At 40.1% G+C, this 21,212-nt stretch overlaps 1 pseudogene; it reads right to left on the bottom strand.

The window, feature by feature from the left end:
- Nucleotides 1-740: 740 nt before the first annotated feature.
- LOC147601228 (uncharacterized) overlaps nucleotides 741-21,212 on the bottom strand; it is a 213,286-nt pseudogene continuing 192,814 nt past the window's right edge.

Raw genomic sequence — 21,212 nt, 5'->3', positions numbered from 1 at the left:
ATATTTGTTGATTCTTTAATTCATCCTGCCTCTGTGCACAACATCGGGTTTGAGCTGCTCTTGTGCTACAGGGTTTTTTTCTCTTGTATTTTTTCTGAATACTGAAGCATTTTTTAAAATACTAAAAAGAGCATACAAACATGCAACTAATCCCAAAAAAAAAATCAAGCATGGCACAGTAGGAGAAGAAAGCTTCTGGGGAGAGAAAGCAAAGCTGTGTGACAGATGGAAAGGTCTCAATGGATGAATGGTACTACTACAAATAAGTAGCAGGCAGCCAGGGGGAATCAAATAATGATTACAGAAGAAAAATGAGGGTTAAAAAAATGGGGTAACAAAACTTTGGCACTGGCAGAAAATCCTAGAGCAGCAATGTATAATTTTTTTTTTTTAAGGGAGATTTAATTATATGCTCCCCACAAAGAGGGAAATCAGTAAAGACAAAGAAGCTAGACAGCTGACAAGTGAGGCAGTGTGGACAGTATAAAAAGCTCAACATGTCCTTGGAGAGGAAGGAATGTACTCCAGGATTCGGTCTGGCATGCCCCCAAACCTGAACAGATTACTTTCTAACGATCAATACCTGTAACCACCAGAGGCCTGTTGCAGAGTTTAAAAAAAAAAAAAAAAGAAAAGAAAAAATAAGGAAAAAATTCAGCTTCAAAGAGACCTGGTCCCAAGCTCACATTTTATTTTTGCCACCGGGTGCTGAGGCAAGAGCTTTGGACAAGGCTCATTTTTCATTTCTTTATAGGGCTGTGGATTGAATACGAAGTGTCGCAGCATGTTCTCAGGGCTTTGCTCTGTCCGTTTCCTGTCCCAGAGAGGAACACTCTCAAGATGACACTCGTCCCCTTTGACCTAAGCTGCTATCAGCTCTTTCATAACAGCCTGATTAATAAGTCTCCTTTAACATCTGTGAATCTTTATCCACCTATAAAGGAAAAAAAAAAAACCAACCAAACTTATTGTTTTCTTCATTTAAGACCCTTGTTCTTTGGAGACAGCTAGAAAAGCCAAAAAGATTCCTTGTTTTATTTGAAATGTCACTGATCAGCAGCTATACTCAAACACAGCTTAGCTATTTTACAGAAGAACAGTAGGCATATTTTCATGTACCATAGTATGCCTCAATCAAAATTAGCCCTTAGATTTTTCCCCATAATATAACTTAATCACAAAGAGATGCTAAAAAAATACTCTAAGATATTACTATGAATACAAAGCAATAATTCACATGTTTCTGAAGTCACAGAGAATTCTGTACAATTTTATGTCTCCTGTTACAATCCTGCCTTTCCCTCTCTCACATTTTAAGTTAATTTTCTTTTGTCTGTTCTCCCAATCATTTTTCAAATACTGAAAGGCAGTGCATGCTTTCCAGAAAGCACTGATGCGATTTATTTTTTTGCTCATCTAACTTAAGTTGCTGAAAATGACCTACCTGAATAAAGAAAAACAAGACAGAGAGGAACAGAAAATCTAAGCAGCTTTTTAAGGAAACAGCTAAAAAGAGAAAAAAAAAAAAAAAGAAAGAAAGAAAGAAAGAACTGTATTATTAATAGTAAACTCCAGGATGATGGATGAAAAGAACAACAATATCCTTTAATCATAAAGCACTAACATTCCAGCAGTGCTGGTAAGTGAGTGGAGCAGTGAAACCATTTGAGACTTAAACAGATGGATTAGGAAAGGTTCCACTGTGGGTTCCTGGATGGATTTCAAAACAGCAGCCTGATTAACTAACACACAAAAAGCAAGTGATTCTTCCAATCAATAAGCTTTTATGTAAGCATATTTGAGTTATAATATTTAAACACAGCAGACAAGTGGGGAATCAGGAATTCCTCATGCTGGGCTAACAAAGCAGTAAGTTTTACTTGAATCTGGAGATCTCCTCTTCTTCTCAGCAAACTCTCAAAGGAGTTTTAAAGCTAATGTTGTTACCACGTGTTCATCAATGTATTAACAACTCCTCACGGTTTTGTGAAAATGACAGTGAGCTCCAAATCAAAAAGCTGCTGTTTTTTTACAAATTTTTTTTTAATAGTGTTTTAGGGAGAAGTTAACTAGATTTTCGTGGAATTATGGAAACTACACATAAAATGAATCATTGACTAACTTTCCTAGTGAGCACACTTTCCACAAATAGAGAGGAAGTGCAATCAAAACCTCAGATCACAGGACTTCATGCTCTTCAGCATTAATAACATATTTTACCTAAGTAACAAATAGCAATGGCAAACAGTAATGGTTTTCTATGGATATTTTTATATATATTTAGTTTAAAATACCTTTTAAAGCAATTTAAATTAGATTAAAACTTTTAAGGAATAATTGGCAATAAATTCTATGTCTCATGCTCTTTCTTAAGTGCATAGAGTTGCAGACAGAAGTATAATATTTGTTAAAGGTTTTTAAAAGAGACCTAGAATTGATTTTTTCATAAGACAGTATTATTATATGGTCCAATATTTTGTAAAGTTCCAAGGACAAAAACAGACACCAAAAGGGAAAATTTCAGACTTCTATATGATATTTGGATACTTGGGGGATGCTGTATAGCACTCCATTTACACCAGAATCAAGAGAGATGCAGATTTATACTGATTAAATATCTAAGTTTGCCTTTCCAGATCAAATATGACTACATGATATTTGACCTTAAACCTGACACTTATCCAGACAGGAATTTAGCTTATTTTGCACCATTCTTTAGGAAACACATTTCTGAGTAGTTAGTAGGTTTTCAGAAGTAGTCCATTTGAGACAAACAACTAAGCAGAAGACAACTAAGTCAGAAGGTATATAGAAAAAGCACTTTATTATATGACTGTGATATCACAGGACTCTTCACGGCTGTCACCAAATTACATCCACATGTAAAAAAAAAAAAAAGAGGGGACAAGGAAAAATACATTTAACATATACATGCCAAATCCAACAGAATATTGTGGGATCATGCACTGAATGTGAATCTCTGCTTAGCTTAGCTAACCCATTAACCCAAATGGATTTTCAAGAGATTAATAAGAAAAATTATTAGTTTGGTATCAACACGCACATTTGAAGAATGCATCCTTAGAGTCTCATAACTCAGCCAGAACAAAACAGCTTTTAGCAGGACTAATGAAAGACACACCTGGAGTTTAAGGACTATGCTGCCACCAAATTTGCACTGTTTTCCACTCTGCAAAGTTGTCCCAAGGTTAGAACAAATTTTTGTGAAGAAATATTTAACTATCAACATTTTTTTTAAATGGCCAAGGAAATTAATAACAATTCCTTCAAGGCTGATGATATTTTCAGCCAAAAAAAAATCTCATATTTGACCAAGTAAGAAAGAACTTTTCAGGTCTCCTGTTTTTCAAGACTCTGATTTTTCAGAATCAAATGTCTCCTTTAGTTATAAATACGTCCTGCATTTTGCCAGTGTGTAAAGTAGTCATTAGATGTGTAGTATTTGTCACTAATTTCTTGCCTGCTAGATGCCAGTTTGTAATTGCCTGTTGTGATATCTCAAGGACTTCACTCTGGCCTGCAGTATTAGACTGTTGTGGTGCTGGAACTGTGCTTCTTTGCATCAAGGAGTCTGGACTCCAAGACCTGCAGAGCTGCTGGCTTTTCTGGCTCCCCTCTAAATCGCCCAGCTAGCTCCTCTGCTTAGTACATGTGTAGGTCTGAATATATGTATATATTTGCCTTGAGGTTTAAAATGGAAATGTTCTTCACAAATTGAAAAAGGATATTGGGGGATAAAATGCCTACAGCCCTGAAAGTCTATTAGTGTACACTATAAGAACAGTGTCTTTCAGTCCCTGGGGTATGACCCTCACAGGATGAAATGTCATTGTCAGAGTGACTAAACAGTTGACAGAAGCATGTAGTAAACCCACAGTATTCAACAGAAATCTCTGAAAGCAGCAGAGACATCCTTCTGATTTTCTGAGAGAGTTCTTCGTCTTTCTCAGACTAAAACCCTCTTCTTCCTTCTCAGTCTATATACCAGTTGCAACCTCAAAGTCTTTCTTTTTCTCTTACTAGTCTGAACTCCAGACTGGAGGAGGAGGAGAAGGGTGACAAGAAGTCCCATTTATGCCTTTCCTTTGGGCCAAGTTGTCACTAACTCAGTCCCCACCATCAGGACACGCAGCACGTAGTGTTTGGAGTGATGGCAGCATAAATTCTCTCTGCTTTTTCTACTTTTTTAAACTCTGACATTTTGTGACGATCTGAGGGCATGTTTACAAGCAGTAAAAATACACTGATGTCATAAATAGACTACAATCCAGATGCTATGATTCAACTTCAGCTGCCAATTACTGCTATTTTGAATATAAACAAATCTGGAAGTAAAAACATTAAAGTAAGGACATAAAATACATTAAGTAGAATATTTTTAAGTCTTAGTGTATGTGTGTTTTTTTAGACACTACAGATGCCAACAAAGAAAAAGAGTTCTTACCCACAATTAGAACAGTAAATAGTATTATACTCTATGTAGCTCCTAGGAGTTCAGTCCCCCACAGTGATCAGTGAGATGCTTCACACTGCCGCGGTAGGGCAGTTCAACATTTCAGCCTTTTGCTGTAAAAATTAACCCTGTTTTTTTCTAATGCATTTTGGACTCTTTTCACAGAAGCCCACATTGCATGAAATTCACAGGCCCCCACAGAGATAAAATAATTCTCCCTTTTGGTGCACCACTGAGGAATGCTAAAAATAGTTGAACATACTAGGAAAAAAAAACCAAACCTCCTTTGGGGACCACAGTGTCTTTGCCTCACTAGAAAGAAGAAAACAGATATGCATATATTTGTACAATTACATCAAACTTCTGTATAATATACTAAGTAGTTATGTAGTCTACATTTCAGAGAATCCTGAATCTCAAACCTAATTATTGTACATCTTGTCTATTCCAGATGTAGAAGAACAGCGCATTAATTTCAATTGCTGAGTAACTAATAGCCATTACTTCCATTTACTGTGAAAACATTTAATACCGACATGTATAAGAAGCGTGTAATTTTATGTAATATATACAGATATATGTGCACACATCTAAATGCAGATGCTCTTATATGCAGATGTGTGCATACAATTTTTTTTGCTGCTAAGAAAAGATGTCCTCGTTGTCATCTATGTCTTCTTATCTGACTTCAGCTCGTGATTTAGCTGAGTGGAGTCCAGCATCAGGGGCATAATTCTTACATCTAGAGGCTGGATTGACCTGAACCTGAGACAATTGCAGGACAAAGGTTTTTCATTAAATCCCTGCTGATTAGCCCTAAAAATGACATTGGTGACCTTGGAGACAGAGCTAGGAGTTTTCTTCAGTAGGAGCATTAAAAATATGAAAGAGTTACAGTTCTGATGTGTGTGTATATATGGAGTTCTCAACACTCTGCCCTGCTCTACTTTCTTCTGAGCTATTTTAGGAATATTTTTAAGTAAGATGTTGCAACAATGAGACTTGAGATACATTTAATCTTAAACCATATATGTATACTAGAGTACATTGGAGAGACATTGAATGACACTTTTATAAACAGCACAAAAAATTCACCTGAAGTCAAACAAAGAAGGTGTGTGTTCATTACTGGCTGTGGTAAATTTCTTTCGGGATGCTGTGTGTTTTAACAGCACTCTATTCCTGCCTATATGCCTCTCTGAGTGAAAACAGTTTTATTAGATGTTGCCACACCCTTCAGATTACATCCCTACAAACAAACAAGATATTACTTAGTGCCAAAACATTCGTATCGGTACTGAATAATCATCACTGAAGCAGTCAACATTAAGCATCCAGAAAAGGTTGACACTCAGAAACATTTAGGTAGCTACAGATTTCCCATTGTCTGAAAAAGAAAGGAAGTTTTATAACTGTTTTTCATCTACCCGCAGAAATATTTTTTTCCCTATTTAATGAAAACACGGCGCTTACATATAAGACGCCTTCAACTTATCTTTGCAAAAAGGATATTTAGGAAAGTTAGATACTACATCTATATGTAGCACACATTTTAACATTCATTATAGATGAATGTAATCATGGTTTTGTCCATGCAAATGTTGCTGTAGCAAATGTAGTGAACACTGTGTTGTAATGAGATATGTAGGTCATATCATGGTGAAAGACTGTAAGGTTTAGCCACTGGATGCATTTGCAGGTGTGAAACATCTCAAAGGCTCCGTTCTGATTAGATGAATTTCAAATTCTGTGACAAGCATTAACATGCCCTGTGCAGTATTGGGTGTTGAGCACACAAAGATATTTATAAATTCTGCTTCATGCTCTTAATATTAGGGTAATCAGTTTGCTCTTTCCTTTTCATTTGTCATATTTATTTCATGTAGCACAAGAGATTGCCATTTCCAAGTATCCATGTTTCCTTGGCTTAAGAAAAAAAATAACTTATGTTTTCTACCCATAGTACATCTGTCCCCTAGCCGCTGAGTTCACTATAATCTCTAAATCATGAGGTCCAAGGCAACAGAAGATTGATAGATTTTCACTTTGCTTATTCTTTCTATAACCTGCTGGTTTTCATAATCATAATTTTTGGATTTTTGCACCAAATCAACCTTAACTCAGAGGAGAGGCTTTAATAACATGTCTAGGATTTCCCTGCTTCTGTAGTCAATGGTCCAATGGCCAATAAAAGAATGTGCTAGGCATGGCCTCTGCCTTTGACCCCCCCAGGCCTCACGAGCCCTGCACCTCCCTTCAGACCTACCAACCGGAGACAATCTAGGGCGTGTGCCCACAGCAAGTCTCAAGCCACTGCATTTGTTGCAAGATGCCTTCACACTGTTTCAGTGCTCCACTTTTCTGCATCTTAATCTGACTCTCCTCCTAAAAAGAGCCTAGAGTTACTCAAGTCTGAATGACATTCCTAATCCACCAGTAGGCAGGGCTGAACCACAGCTCAAGGCTTCCCTTATCCCTTAGTCCAGAAATGAAGCTTGGTATCTCTCTCAGAAGAGCCTGTGCTTTATCTAGGCCATCAAGTCAGCCACAAAACCATGCAAGTTAATTGGAAGCACTAAACTGAGAAGGATTCTTAATCAAGCCATGACCGCTATTAGCAACTGAGTAATGGGGGAAAAGGTGGATAATAATTTTTTACTGTACATAATGATTGTCTTAAATTTGCACATTAGACAAATCCTCAAAGAGTGCATAGGGTCACCAGAAATCCTGATCTGAGGTTCAGGAATTGCACAAATACACACACAGCTTACGTGAACCAGAAAAACAAAACCTGTCCAAGATCCTAAAAGCTCCCAAATCGACATGCAGCTTTAATGTGAGCAACTGTAAGATGATTTATTTTTTCAGATCAAATACACAAAGTTCTGGGTGTAATTCTGTTAAGCAGTTTTACATCTTGCCACTAGGACTTTTTTTCCTCTGTACTAAGCTTTAATATCCTTTCAAATGCATTAATGCATCCCTAGAACAGATGCTTAGAGACTACTGCATGCTTTGAATATTTCCACTTTAAAAATGGCTTTCAATACTTACTGAGACTTTATGTGCCACCTCTCTGGCACCAGAGCTTGTAAAACACTAAGGGAAATGTCTCCTTGCCCAAAAACATGTCCAACAGGCAAAATCTCACTTCAGGTCATCCCACAGCCAGAAAAAAAAAGAAAAGTGGGACCATATAAACCACCTCTTGGAGGTTTATGCAAATATTTGCTTCCCTTTCAGTCAGCTCACATCTCAGGGACTTGCCTTTGAATTTCATGTGTGAACAGTTCCTGTATGCCAAAGAGAAGCTGCAGCAGTTTCTTTTGAAAAGCTTTGTGTTTGCTCCACTTCTTTTTGTCTTTCAATGTTTGTCGTAGTTTAGCCCTGCTTGGGACCAAGCTATGCAGTTTATCACTCACTCTCCACACCCTCTGAGAGCATGGAGGAGAAATGATAAAACAAAAAGGCTCAAATTTTGAAATAAGAACAGGGAGAGATCATTCAAGTTACCGTAAGGGGCAAAACAGACTCAACTTGGGGAACTTTCAAGGCCAGGCTGGATGAGGCTCTGAGCAACCTGATCTAGTCAGGGATGTCCCTGCTCCTTGCAGGGGGGTTGGACTAGATGACCTTTGAAGGTCCCTTCCAACCCAAACCATTCTATGATTCTAGGATTCTAAAACTGTTTCAATTCATTATTAATAAAACCAAAGCAGGATAATGAGAGAGAACAAAACCAACCTCCACCCCCCTCCCACCCCCCCATTTCTCAGGCTTAACTTCATTTCAAATTATCTCTACCTCCTTTCCACCCCACAAGTGGCACAGGGCGGGAATAGGAAATGGGGGTTACAGTCAGTTCATCACGCATTGCTTTATGCCACTCCTTCCTCCTCGGGGGAAGAACTCCTAACATTCCTCCCCTGCTCTATCGTGGGCTCCCTCCCATGGGCTGCAGTCCTTTGTGAAACTGCTGCAGCGCAGGTCATTTTTTTCCACGGGGTGCAGTCCCTCCAGAATGGCTGCCCCAGCACGGACCCTCCACAGGCCACAGCCTCCTTCAGGCATTCGCCTGCCCCGGCATGGGGTCCTCCACAGGCTGCAGGTGGATCTCTGCTCCTCCGTGGACCTCCATGGGCTGCAGGGGGACAGCCTGCTGCACCATGGGCTGCAGGGGAATCTCTGCCAGGAGCAGCATTACTCCTCCCCCTCCTTCTTCACTGACCTTGGCATCTGTAGCTGTTCCTCTCACAAGAAATTCTTCACAATCAGCTCAGGCACATCAGGATCTCTTCACATCTCATCTCCTCTCCATTTCTTGCAGCTGGGCTGGGCCAAGTCGGGCCCATTTGGCCACCTGGTGAGAGGCCAGAGGGTGAGGGCCGCAAGGCCCACAAGGCTCCCACCTCCCTCTCCCTGCTCCCCACTTCTTCTTGAGTTCTTTTTTTTTTTTAAAAAAAATTCATTTTCCCCTTCTTAAATATGTTATCACAGAGGTCTTATCACTGTAACTGATCAGCTTGGTCCTAGCCAGTGGTGGGTCCACCCTAGACACAGTCAAGTCCACCAGACAAAGGGGAAACTTCTACCAGCCTCTCGCAGAAGCTGCCACCGTAGCCCTCTCTGCTACACAAAACCGAGACAATGTTACGGTGCAGCTCAGTATAATGGTGGGAGTTCATGTATTAGAAGGATAAATTTCACAGAAAACAAGATACGATTTTTAGCAAAATGTTCAATACACAATGTCTGAATGTCAAGTCTGAGAATAAGCCAGGATTCTAACAAGTCTCACATACTTCCAGTTTCGTTGCAAAGAATTTGCACATGAAATATCTAAGACTGTATGTTACCATCCTATAACCACTCATAGTTCTCTAGAAGGGATGAAAAACTTTTTACTGTAATATTATTTCAAAACATGATTGATTTTGAAATCACTGGACATCTCTCAAAGTTTAGTTGAATAATTTTGGTTATCTACCCTAGCCCTTTGGTTAGGGTTTTATCTTGAAAAGACACACTGGATGAAAGTCTTGAAAATTAGTCCTGGGCACAATAGCAAATCTCCTCTAGTACTCTGGTCATATTGATGTACTAGTACACAAGTTCAGAATTATCCCATTCTCTACATGGTTCTCAGGAGCACTTTCAAAATTAGTTCTTCCTTTCCTACCAGCACTGAAGCTGCTTGGTAAATGCCTTTTGCAGATCTATTGAAATTCATGTTTTTAAAATAATAACTTTATGGACACTCCAGATAACAAAATCAGGTTCATGGGAAAATGTAGCTGACCATCTGTAACTGTAATTGTGGGTCTGAGGAGGACTTTACACCAAATCTAAGAAAATGGAAAAGCAATGTGCAAGGGAGAATGTGAGGAGAGATTTTAAATGCAAACTTGGTAAAATTCAATGCGGAATTTTGTAGTTTGATGAAAACAAAGATTAAAGCTAATAACAGGATGAGAGAAAATGGCTTCAAGTTGCACCATGGGAGGTTTAGATTGGATATTAGGAAAAATTTCTTAGAATCACAGAATGGTTAGGGTTGGAAGGGACCTTCAAAGGTCATCTAGTCCAACTCCCCTGCAAGGAGCAGGGACATCCCTGACTAGATCAGGTTGCTCAGAGACCCGGCCAACCTGACCTTGAACGTTTCCAGGGATGGGGCATCCACCACCTCTCTGGGCAACCTGGGACAGTGTTCTACAACTCTCATGCTAAAAATTTCTTCCTCATATCCAATCTAAATCTACCTCCCTCTGTTTTAAAACCATTACCTCTCGTCCTGCCACAACAGCCCCTACTAAACAGCCTCTCCCCATCTTTCTTGTAGGCTCCCTTGAGGTACTGGAAGACCGCTATCAGGTCTCCCTGGAGCCTCCTCTTCTCCAGGCTGAACAGCTCGAACTCTCTCAGCCTGTCCTCACAGGAAAGGTGCTCCGGCCCTCTTATCATCTTCATGGCCCTCCTCTGGACCTTCTCCAACTGGTCCATGTCCTTCTTGTGTTGGGGGCTCCAGAACTGGACACAGTACTCCAGGTGGGGTCTCACCGGGGCAGAGCAGAGGGGGAGAATCACCTCCCTCGACCTGCTGGCCACGCTTCTCTTGATGCAGCCCAGGATGCAGTTGGCCTTCTGGGCCGCAAGGGCGCATTGCCTGCTCATGTTAAGCTTCTCATCCACCAGCACTCCCAAGTCCTTCTCCTCAGGGCTGCTCTCAATCCATTCCCCGCCCAGCCTGTATTTGTGCCTGGGATTGCCATGACCCAGGTGCAGGACCTTGCACTTGGCCTGGTTGAACTTCATGAGGTTAGCACAGGCCCACCTCTCCAGCCTGTCAAGGTCCCTTTGGATGGCATTCCTCCCTTCCAGCATGTCGACAGCACCACACAGCTTGGTGTCATCAGCGAACTTGCTGAGGGTGCACTCTATCCCACTGTCCATGTCACCGACAAAGATGTTGAACAGGGCTGGGCCCAACACGGACCCCTGAGGGACACCACTCCCTTTTCTTAATCGAAAGGGTTGTCAAGCATTGGAACAGGCTGGCCAGGGAAGTGGTTGAGTGACCATTCCTGAAGGTGTTTACAAGATGCTTAGGTGTGGCACTTAGCAGCATGATTTAGTGGTGGATTTGACAGTGCTAGGTTTATGGTAGGACTCAATGATCTTAAGGGTCTTTTCCAACATACATGATTCTATCATTCTATGATTCTAATAAAAATCAAATTGATTGTCCAAGCAATGTAGGGATGGGTTTAGGAAAGCCAAAGCCTATCTGAACTAGAATTTGGAGAGGGGCTTAAAGGGCAGCAGGAAGGGCTTCCACAGGTGTATCAGCAGAAAAGGAATACAATGGAAAATTTGGGCCTACTGCTGAATAAAGCAGTGAACTTGGTGACAAAGGACACAGAGAAGGCCAAGGTATTCAATGACTTCTTAGGCTTCAGTTTAACTGGTAACGTTTGCCCTCAGAAATTCCAAGTCCTTGAGACTAGTGGGAATCTGCAGCAAGGAATATTGACCCTTGGTGGAGGAGGATGGCTAGAGAACACAAAGAAGCTGGACATACACAAGTGCTGAAGGACCTAAGCAATGTGATTATGAAGCCACTCTTGATTATTTTTGAAAGGTTATGGCAACTGGGGGAGGTTCCTGACAACTGGAAGAAAATAACTGTCACTTGTGTCTTCAAGAAGGGCAAGAGGGAGGATCTGGAGAACTATAAGTAAATCAGCCTCATCTCAGTCCCTAGGAAGGTGACAGAGAAAATAATCGTGGAAACCATCTCCAAACATATTAAGGACAGGAAAACAACTGAGAGAGGTCAGCATGGATTTACAGAGGGGAAATCTTATCTGACTAGCCTTGGAGACCGGACCATCTCCACAAGTTCTATCTCGTTTTTCTCCGATTCTGTAATTTTATTGAATGATAATGGGAAATAATTTATCCACAGAACATATGCAATTAAAATGTTCGACTCATGTCATCAAGCAATGGTTTCCTACTCCTGGCTTTAAAGTACAGGAAAATGGGTAACATCTTGCATTTACACTATATGGTGCTTTTCTTTGTTGGCTCTGAGAGGCAAAAAACTAAGAGTAAGCTGCATCACTTTAGGCAGGAAGGACTGCAAATGTCTTCTTTCAACTTTCTCTGAAGAAGAGCTGCATGTACCACCCTGATGAAGTTGATCCATTTGGCATGCTGGATGTGGCTTTGGTGGAAAAAGACTAATAGGTCTGACTATTGTCTGTTTTGAGGCCATTGTGTTCAGAAATGCATGTAGTTTGGTGAGCAGCACTAGGTATCTATAACTGAAGAGACATGCTGTGGTAGTTCAGCCCCGATCGGGACCAGACTACGCAGTCTCTCTCTCACTCCCCCCACCCTCCGAGAGAACAGGGAGAGAAAATATAAGAAAAACGGCTCGAGGTTTGAGATAAGGACAGGGAGAAATCCTTAAAGTTACCATCACGGGCAAAACAGACTCGACTTGGGGAAAACTATTCATTTATTACTAAAACTAGCAGGATAATGAGACAGGGAACAAGATAACCTCCCCCTGCCCCTCCCTCTTCCCAGGCTTAACATTATCTCCACTACCTTCCCCACTGCCCCCCCCCCCCCGGCCCCCCAAGAGGTTCAGGGGGGAATAGGGGGTTGCAGTCAGTTCATCACGCGTTGTTTTACGCCGCTGCTTCATGGTCGGGGGAAGAACTCCTCACATTCCTCCCCTGCTCTGTTGTGGGGTCCCACCCACGGGCCACAGTCCTTCGTGAAACTGCTCCGGCGTGGGTCACCTCTTCCACGGGGTGCAGTCTCTCCAGAATGGCTGCCCCAGCGGGCCCTCCACGGGCCACAGCCACCTTCAGGCATCCACCTTCCCCGGTGTGGGGTCCTTCACGGGCTCCAATTGGATCTCTGCTCCTCTGTGGACCTCCATGGGCTGCAGGGGGACAACCTGCCCCACCATGGTCGTCACCACAGGCTGCAGGGGAATCTTGGCCAGGAGCTGCATTACTCCTCCCCCTCCTTCTGAACTGACCTTGGCGTTTGCAGCCGTTCCTCACAACAGGCTGGCAGATGTCTCTCAGAATCTTTTATACATCTTATTCACTTCTCATCTCCTCTCCACTTCTTGCAGCTGGGCTGGACCGAGTCGGGCCCTGTTGGCCGCCTGGCGAGAGGCCAGAGGGTGAGGCCTGCAAGGCCCATAGGCCTGCGCCTCCCCCTCTGCGCCTCTGCCCCCACTCAGCTTCTTCACATCTTCTCTTCTCTCTTTCTCTTTTTTTTTTTCTGTTTTCCCCTTCTTAAATACGTTATCGCAGAGGCGTTATCACGGAACATTCTGCTACCAATCGGCTTGGCCTTGGCCAGCAGCGGGTCCGCCCTAGCCCTGGCTGAGTCCACTGAACAAAGGGGAGCGACTTCTAGCAGTTTCCTACAGAAGCTACCACCTTAGGCCCCTCCTCAGTAAACAAAACCACGACACATGCACAGGAATCAAGGACGTGGGACTTTGCGGTCTATGCTGACCATGGAAAAACCCTCAAAGTGTGGACTCTACAATAAAGTGCTAAAGACAAACACTTCTTAACACATTTTTTCTGTGTAAGTGGCAACTCAAAGGACCTTATGCAGTAAGTAAGGACAAACTAACTCTGAGAAGGAAGAGCAGAGCTATAAGCTTGTAATATATAATGCCAATAAGTCAACGTATTGAGGAAATATAGCTATAAATTTCTTAAAAACATGCTTTTTTCTTTAAGTTACATTATACTTCATGTTTTCTTGTGACATCTATTTTTAACTACAGTGTGCTCTAAAGGCAACATTTTAGAATGGTCCAAATTAGGCTAAGGTGATTACCCACATTGTACAATTTACTACTGTTTTATTAATGCAAGATTAAAGATAATACTTTATTGGAAGAGGTAACAGCAGAATTAACCTCTATTTACCTTGACATAATAAAGATTTAATAAAACATGGGAAAATGTCAATGAACAGCGTAATTATTCTAACATGAAATTTAAATGTAACTTAATTCTGTATTCTGCATGTTTAATGCCTTAAGATTAGTCATCATTGTTCTTTTCTCCCCTCTTCCAGTGCATATTTAAAAATATTTCAAGCAGCCTCAGACGACTTGCTTATTAAATGTATCCTAATTTATTTTCAAATTCAGAAACGTTAACCCAAAAACCCAACTGTTTTTTGAAAGAAATTCACCAAAACCCTGCAACCAATATATATCTCCATATCTCACCCTTGTCCATGTTTTTTACTGTTGAATCAAAGAAGATTCTTGTTTGGTTTATATCCCGCAGTTTTATTACATCAGACAGGCATCAAAGGGGCAGAACACATAGGATTGAAAAATAACACAGCTGCACTTTGCAATGGAGTGTTCTGTATCTGGCCGTGTTTTGTTGTTCATGTAATACTTTTCAATAAACAAAGATGTCAATCAACTTTCTTTGCGGCACATCACATTTCAGATTTAAACCACTTCAGACACAGAGCTGCCCCAAGCTCACACATTTAACAGATAAAAATTCAGCTTTCTGTCAAGATAGAATATAGTATCGATTGTAGACTGTATTTAGGCTGGTGTCTGTTGGAGCTATATTACTTTCAAACTCATACAAAGTCCACTGTGGAGACATAATGCAAAATGTGTTCCTTTTCTAGTGTAAATTTTTTTTTAAATGTTCTGCATTGATTAATGGCAATTTCTAAATAAATGACAAAAAAAAGCAGCCAGAGCTAGACTCTATCCAGAAATCAGTGATGGGGGAGTTACAAAAACACGATAGTAATCATGAAAACTTTGATCACTTGATTTGATTCTAGTGCTTTGTAAATTAGCATAATTATTCAAACAGGCTTCATTAAAAATCACGACTGTACAAGTCCTTCAGTTTAATGATCCAAGAACGTACAGAATGAGCTAAGCTTTAAATAAATACATCAACTTTGTACTAGATGGCCATGTCAGAGACTGGCGGGTTATTTGCTTTAAAAATAAATACTGAATGCACTCTTGTTCCCTGCACAGTGTAAGAGACTGATGACTTGCTAAAAGGTGCAGAGTGCCAGCTAGTATATTTTACTGTTTATCCTCACATCCACCTGAACTTCTCTTGGGATCCTGAAAGGTTAGATACGATGTCACTCCTAAGCTACTGGGAGATTGGCATAAAATCCCAGTAAATCTCCAACTAATTACATTTGAACTGTAGGTGTCACAGGTGATTTTGAACTTTAAAGGTTGGCAGAAGTTTGGCAGTCCTTAAAGTGGCCCCACATTCTATGATACTTGTTTCCTACAAAATTAAAAGGAATCAACAGGCTGCAGAAATCAAACATATATAACCAAGTAAGTAAAGTACCCTGTTTATTAATACACAATGTCCCAGAAAAATCAAAGAAATACACTTATCCATGACAACCAAAATCATTGAGAATGTGCTGACATTCTCCTAAAACTGTAGCTGACAAAACACCAGTTGGCAGCACTGGGGGGTTGAGAGAAACTTAACAAATTTGACAGAGGAAAAGTAAAACAAATTCCAAGTTAAGTTGTCACTCTCTGCTTAATTCCCTGTATATATATCAAGCCATGGCAGGGCAGCTCTTGTGTGTTGCTGTGAGTCAGCTTCCCGTTAGATTGTTAGTCTTAATCTGGCTGTTTAGTTTGGGACTTTTTTTTTCTACAGTATTAGATAATTGAGAACCAACATTTTACTCACCTACAACAATTATCTCTGCTGCAAAGTATCATTTTACGGCCCACCATTTCTACAAAAAAAAAAAAAAACAACTCAGTTGCCCAGAAAAACAGTGCATGAAATCTCTCACTGCTGGCTTTCCAGTCATGATGTAAAGTGCCCTACTGTCCAGGCTGTGAACATCCCAGCTGTCATCCAAGCACTGTAAGATACCAAAACAAAGCCATGCATCAGCAATACCAATAGCTGGCTGAGAAACTGTTTTGTTTTAAAAATTCCGACAGAAACTTGCAAGTAACAAAATGAAGATTAACTCTTTTACATTTAAAAAAGTTGGCCTTATAGGTCTGTTAATATTGATTTAAATGAAAATACTAAAATAATTTTGACAGAAAATGAGATGGCTTCTGAGAAGGTTCTTTGTTATAAATAACTGTAATTTCAGGTATTTATTACATTTCTGCAATTTTTTTTATGGAATGTTAATACAGCTGTGGTGGATTAAACATTTCTTAACCCAGTTACAGATTCTGAAGACTATATGTTTCGTACCCTCTACATGTTGTTAGCCATAGTTTGCAGAGAGGCAATTCTCTGGAAAACCCTTGCACTAAATGTTTTCTTTCAACAGCCAGGATTTTGTAGTGTAGTGGAGAAAGACACAGATTATTGCAAACTCCCAAATTGTGTGGCAGACAGGATTCTACAAATGATCATGCACACTCTGGTATTGTTTGCTGCTCCTTAGGGAAGAGAAAGCTTCATGTTTATCAGGTCACTAAGAAAAAGAAGTTGAGAATAAAAGAATAAGCTTGCCTTGGTTTATCAAAGCGAGGGTCAAAACACTTAGAGTTGCAAATAAGGAAAATTAATTTCAAAAGAAAGACCACAAATAAGAAAGAACCTCTCTAAACATATGTGTCAACTGAGGGCTATGTGAATTACTTCACCATCTCAGCTACCCTGTGGGGCTGGCCACAAGAATTTACTGCAGAAGACAGGACGGGCATGCTCTGGAGTGATCCTGGTGCTATGAACACTCTCCACTTTTTAAATTAGGCTATTCAGTCACTCACTCTCCCATTGGAAAGTGGCAAAATATTAAGAAATGAAAATGTTGATTACATTCTCTTTCCTCCTCCATGCTGTAATTTCCAACCACTTCTTTTCCTGGCCCTGAGAGTGATCAAGCACTATAACATCACATGGCAGTGCAGAGGATTAGAGCATTTCCCACCACCCTACCCCAACTCAATTAACCTCTTTTAATTAATATTTCTGCTGTGTTGCTTAATTTGCACTTCTTATGCTGGCTTCTCATGGCTTTTTTTTCACCCTTTTGAAGACACACAGGTAAAATTTGTCAGTAACAATCTTTGGAAAACAACACTTTAGTAATCATCTTTTTTACATGATAATTGTTACTCTGCCATGAATTTAGCATAAAGATACGCATGATATAATCAATGGAGAAATTTAGAATTAGAAGCTTGAACTCAGTGGTATGCATCCATATACCCAGGTTATTTAGGGAGATCCTATTGGGAATCTTATCACAGGGCTACAAAATAAATAAATAAATAAATAAATAAAAGGTCCCTCCTTACTATCATACCAATGTAAGAGATTTTTCAGTTTTAGTCTTTAGGTGAGATTTTCTTACAGTAACACAATACTATTTTTTCTGCTGACCGCAGAGACAACATACTTGTTGATGCAGGAACCCTAGATCAAATGATAGCTCAGAGACTATTTTAAATTTATGTAGCCTGACTTTTCAGCCTACAGGTCATTCAAGCTAAACATTTCATTAATGAAACACTGTCAATATTTCCCTGATATTGCCACAAGTTGCCATATGGCATTATTCCAGTGTCAGATTTTCACACATTAGTGACTAGGAAATCAAGTATATTCCCCAAGTCACCTGAGGTATGATTAATTTTCTAATAGTCTTTCTGTATCAGTTTGAGAGGAAGGGTGATCTTGTACTAGGGAGGAAAGAAAGTGGCAACATTAGAAAGAAGACAGCCTTGGCTTCTTGCCTGGAGCTCTGACTTGGCCAGCTGCCCCATGCAGAAACCTTTACTATCCTACAGCCCAAATAACATGGCAGCAGCAAGGCAGCAGCTTGTAATCTACTTTGAGCAGAAATAATGGTGACGTTCAAACAATTCCATGAAAACCTCTGTGAGAAACAGGAGGTAGTGTTGAGGGTAAAATAAAGGTGAACCTGTTGCGTATACTGGGTTAGGGATGAGGACCTGTCAACATTTTTGAAAGTTAAAGCAAAGTTAGGAAAAAAAACAGTATTGAAGACTTGATAGAGGTATCAGATACTCAAGGATGTCCAGTTTTAATACCCCTTTACTAGGTCGAGTATTAAGGCAAACTTTCATGCATATGAAATGAAAAAAAGTTGGACAGATTTGGCATCTGAATGGGTCCAGATCTGCTCAACATCAGGCAAACATGGAAATCTTAGCAATGAGGGAATGGCTCTCGGTGAGATTGTCATCACCAACCCACTCAAACCCTCCAGTCTAGAGCAGTTATTCTTGTCATAGAGTAACTGCCTGTCCTAATAGAATAAAACACATCAACCACCCACAAACCGGCAGACTGACAGAGCAATTAAACAACTTTCAGGACCCAAGTTTTGTGAAAAAAGAAAGCTTTATAAACTTGCTTATTTCCCATTTCCTCACATTGCTTAGCATTTTTGAGGCATCTGCAATGAAAGAACCAAACTGCTAAAACAATTTAAATGTAAAATTTGTAAAATAATTTTCTTGCTGACTAAGCATATATTGAACAGCACCACTGCTGAAATGCAACAGTTGAGTTTTAAGCCCCGAAACACCGAGATTCGTAATGGAAATGCTGACAAGAACACTAACCACTGCAGATCTGGCAGTGCTGCTACAATACACATCAGGTAAGCAGTACTAGTCTCGCACACAAATTAGACTGCCTAATGTATGAATGTCCACTATGTCCTTCTAGCAGGAACTTCATTATCAGAAAGTTGGTTCAGGGTACTAAGCATGCGAATAGTGAAAATGAATGTCAAAGACAGTCCATTCAACACATTAATTTCCAGTTTCAGGGAGACAGGCTGTGCACAGCAAGACAGACAGAGAGAGACACAGAGAAACGAGCCTTAGCATTATAAATCTACAACACATATTTAACTCATCACATCTCTTACGCTATTTTTCAGTTGTTGTCAAAGTTGCATAGGCAATGTTTTTATACGCCTGTTTATTTATGTCTGACTTTCTCTCAGTGCAAATTAGCCTTGCTGCAGAACAAAATTTTGCTCATGATGGGAAGGACAGCGCTGTCCCTTTCTGTAATGTTTTTCCCGTTCACTAGGGGATCAAGATTGCTGAGCCATTGGCAAAGCTGAAACCAAAGACTTTAAATGCAGAATATTTACAAAGAGGCAGAATGGAAACCCAGCTCTGTGTAAGTGGAAAATCACACACTGGAAAGGAAGGTGTCTGTAAGATCAGCCATTACAGACCCTAAGATTACTCTGGTGAAAATAACAGAAAAGTACTTCTAAGTGCTCTTTGCCAGCAGTGAAGCAAAGCAGAAAGAGACACACTTTAGGGGAAATAGGCCCCCCATGTAATGCCGATACCAAACTACAGAAGGATCTGTTAAATGAGAGCAGTTGGAGAAGTTATGCCACCAGCTCAGTTGCCCACCAAGCGTGAGCCCATCCTCTTCCCTCACCAACCTGCTTGTGCAGAAGAGGCATTCCTGACCATGCTGGATGCAGCATGATGGGAAACCATAGCAGTATGAGAAGAAGCTGGCAGAAGGGACAAGAAGCACTTAGTCACACATTTGGCATACACCAAGAACAGAATCATGTTCTGTAGCATTCAGGAAAAAAAAATTATACTTAGGCTCTAAAAGCCAGTGCAGCTTTGTTTACATCTTGAACAACAGTGTTCTGGTGCATTTAAGTCTACTAATTAAACTGATATTTGACTAAAATAAAATTTTGTAGTGCCTATACAAACATGTTTAATACCTCAATGCATAATTCCATAGAAGTTGTATGAATTTTACACATACATTTCTCAAGAAATATTATTTTCATGCAATCAATGAGTGGATGTGAAACATTTTGTTCTTTCTAAATGGGCACCCAGTGTACATGCTGTTTGAGGTTAGAGACCTAGTTGTCTGATCAAAACAGCATTTTTTATTGTATTCATTTGTACTTTCCAGCAATGTTCTGATACAATAAAAGTATAGCTTTTGTCATGGCACTTATTCATCTAGATCCATAGCATATGTACAGTGTTGACAATAACAGAGACTGGAGAAAAATATTATCCAACCATATTCGTATTTGCCAAAGGAGTTGATCTTTCTTTTTTAAAGAAAATTTTTAGACACATCTTACTTTCTCACTTCTCATTTTGATCACTGTGAGCAAAGGTGACCAAGACAGGAACCAAAGCCTCAAAATTCAGATTTGATCTGAGCCCAGATTTAAAGCTTGGAGATACTTTAAGATGCTTACTTCAGGATTTTGGCTTCTATCCTTGTAGAGATGAACTCTCACCACATAGTGCAGATGACGGTATAAGGCCCAGCTACAAAATCCATAGGTCCTTTTCATTCAGGGTGATTAGGCAGAATTATAGTCACAAATCTTTGTAATATTGCATGCATCCCCATGGTTGGTGTGATAGTGTAGCTGAATAATGCTCAGATCAGATGGTGTTTAGTAACCAAACTGCATCACACTTTTCAGATCAACAGAAAGAACCTGAGCTAGACTGAAGAGGAGAGCATCCAACCAATCTATAAAGTTTCTATTTCTTTAAAGCAGAAAACATCAGGAGTGGGTTGTTAGATGAATTTAGCAGCAGGGAAGCCTGCAGCTCATCAGCTTTCTCTTCCTCAAAAGTAGGTACTTATTGCAGTCAAGAGGAATTATTGCTGGGGATCTCTGGGCACAGTGATGTTTTAGTTATAAAAAAGTCTGAACAATGCAATTGCACCCCCACAATCATCCCTTTTGTTTCTCCACTACAATAATATACTTCTTTATGATGTGCAAAGTTTATACTCTGATTGCCAAACTATTATCCATGGAAAGAGACAAACAAAATAATGGCTAGTATTGCTTGTCAGGTGGACAAAGCAAACCTCAGCTAGGCACACAGACTGAGTTCATTTCTTTCCTTCTCATACTTGCTCCATCTCAGTTTCTTCATGGGAACGGTTTTGTGTAGAATGTTGTTCATTTACTTTTGATGTACGTAAAGTCTTCATCACAAATTAATATTTTGCTTCAAAAAAAGACCATTGGTGAAATCCTCGTCATGCTATTACAAACAGGCCCCTTCTCTTTAGCTCACATGTGTCTCAATCGTTTAAGTATTTTCACAAGAGTTTTCTCAGTAAGGTCCAGATAAAGAAGGAGACCTTAACAAAACCTGAAGACAAAGCTCTCG

Source organism: Chlamydotis macqueenii, chromosome 3, assembly GCF_036417535.1.
Source record: "Chlamydotis macqueenii isolate bChlMac1 chromosome 3, bChlMac1.mat, whole genome shotgun sequence".
Classification (NCBI taxonomy): domain Eukaryota; kingdom Metazoa; phylum Chordata; class Aves; order Otidiformes; family Otididae; genus Chlamydotis; species Chlamydotis macqueenii.
This window is presented reverse-complemented; position numbering and strand designations above follow the sequence as displayed.